This window comes from Babylonia areolata, chromosome 8, assembly GCF_041734735.1.
Source record: "Babylonia areolata isolate BAREFJ2019XMU chromosome 8, ASM4173473v1, whole genome shotgun sequence".
Classification (NCBI taxonomy): domain Eukaryota; kingdom Metazoa; phylum Mollusca; class Gastropoda; order Neogastropoda; family Buccinidae; genus Babylonia; species Babylonia areolata.
The window spans coordinates 7,866,595-7,868,917 of NC_134883.1; positions in this window are offsets into that span (position 1 = coordinate 7,866,595).

Here is a 2,323-nt window from a genome sequence, read left to right on the forward strand (position 1 = left end):
GTTCAACAAACATTGACCAAGGGAAGAGTGCGTCGATGTTAGCGAACGCGTTGATTGGCGGAAATACAGAGCGCTGATTGGTGGGTATTTTCTGCGCAACAACTACGCAGTAAACTCGAGCACGAACGGGTTTTCCCGTTGTTGTTAGTTTCCGCCGGGCAACTCTGCTTTCTCTTTTTCGTGAGTGCCTCAGTGATTCAGATCGAATGATTATATGATATGTGTGTGTGTGTGTGTGTGTGTGTGTGTGTGTGTGTGTGTGTGTATGCGCGTGCGCGTGCGCGCGTGCGTGTGTGTGTGTCTGTCTGTCTCCGCAGTGTCTGTAGTGTGTGTGTGCTGTACATGAGTGTGTTCAGTTTGTTGGTGTCTGTGTGCCTCATTGCCGTGCATGCATCAGTTGCTGCACACAGTGCCTGCGTATGTGAAGAACTCAGAACTCAGAACTCAGAACTCATTTAATTGTCGTAAAACCATCATAGGAATTATGGACACTATAAACTAAACACAACAAGCAAACAAAAAGTAAAAGCAATAAGTTGTGAGCACATGCAGGATATTCCATAAGACATAGTTATGGACTGCGAACTTTAAAGCATTCATATATGTATTTTGCCAGTTCTGGTTGGAAATAATTTTGTGGCAACAGAGAACTCGGTCTTTGGATTATTGTGTTGCCAGTGCCATCTGGCCAATGATTCGAAGACTGGGAATTGACTGTCACAAGTAGGCGAGACCTCAAGTCAGAGTACACACTACACTTGTCCAGAAAATGCAGTTCACCCTCTATAACTCCACATGATTTACATAGCCGGTCTTTCCTAGTTACGTTGTAGTGACGTCCACGCTCAGTTTCAAGTTCATGTGCACTTATTCGCAATCGACATAGTGCTCCTCTGTGTTTAGTATTTTTGCAGCTGATCAGGTAAGGTTGTAATGTATAAGTATTTGCAATTTTGCAATAAAAGGAGAGCCTTGAAATGGTCTCGTTCTTTCTGCTGTTCCAATATTGAACATATTTATCCTGTAATTTATTCAAGACTGAATATTTTAGTCGCTTAATGCTGAGTGTGCCTTGGTTCTCCCATACGTGGGAGAATCCAATTGAAACCAGTATCTTTTTGATAAAATTAAGCCAAGGAACTTTTTCCAATGAATCCATCGATAACATATCATCATATGCTTGCCTCAAATAGCTATCTTCTTTTGATTCTATGATGTGTACCCAAAATGAGATGACCTGACACACTGCGGTCAGAGAAATGGGGTATCTGCCCAGTTCTGCCAGGACTGGTAACTTAATTGATCTTTTGTGCACGTCCATTAAGCTCCTACAGAAGTTGACATGTACATTTTCTGATGGGCATTTTGCGGAGAGAAAGGCATCAAATTGGTTGAACAGCATAGAGGGCGTGGAGAAGTTTGTCGCAGTTTGATTGAATGGAAACCACACCTCAGCGCCGTAACTGAGAATTGGGGTGACTAAAGTGTCAAACAGTTGCGTCATTACATCAATTTTTACTTCTTTCCCTCGCACACTGCGTTTCAGAGCATGCGCTGCTTTATGTCCTTGTTTGGCTAAGTGGTCTTCAGCAAGGTGAAAATTTCCACTCTTATGAAAAATAACTCCCAAGTATTTATATCTATCCGTCGTTTCGATGCAGTTATCGCCACATGAAAAGAGCACTGGTATTTTGGGGTCGTTTTTTGTGAAAATTACGACTTTTGTTTTGTCTCTGTTGATTTTAAGCCCCCATTGCAAACAGTATTCATGTAGTTGGTCTAGTTTGTTTTGTAGTCCGACTTTTGTTGTCGAGAGCATCACAATGTCATCCGCATATAACAGATAAGGGATCTGAGTCTTGGTTGTTTCATTGATGTATGGTGAGGTGTCATCGTGTATATATTCTCTTATGTCATTAATGAAAATATTGAATAGCGTGGGGCTAATAACATTTCCCTGAAGCACTCCTTTTTTAACTGCGATAGAATCTGTGAACCCCTCGTTTGATTTACCACATACAGTTGAATTTTGGTACATCTCTTTTATAATGTGGAAACATTTTCCATTTATCCCAATTTTGTTTAGTTTCAAAAGAAGTGCATCATGCCATATATTGTCAAATGCCTTGTGTGTGTGTGTGTGTGTGTGTGTGTGTGTGTGTGTGTGTGTGTGGTGTGTGTGTGTGGGGTGGAGGGAAGGGGGGGAGGACCGTGACCGCCGGTGACCGCCGGTGACCGTGCCGTAGTGTGTTTCCGCGTTGGTGTGAGCGCGCGCCACGTACGTGACAGTATATTTATGTGTACGTATACCGAATACGTACGT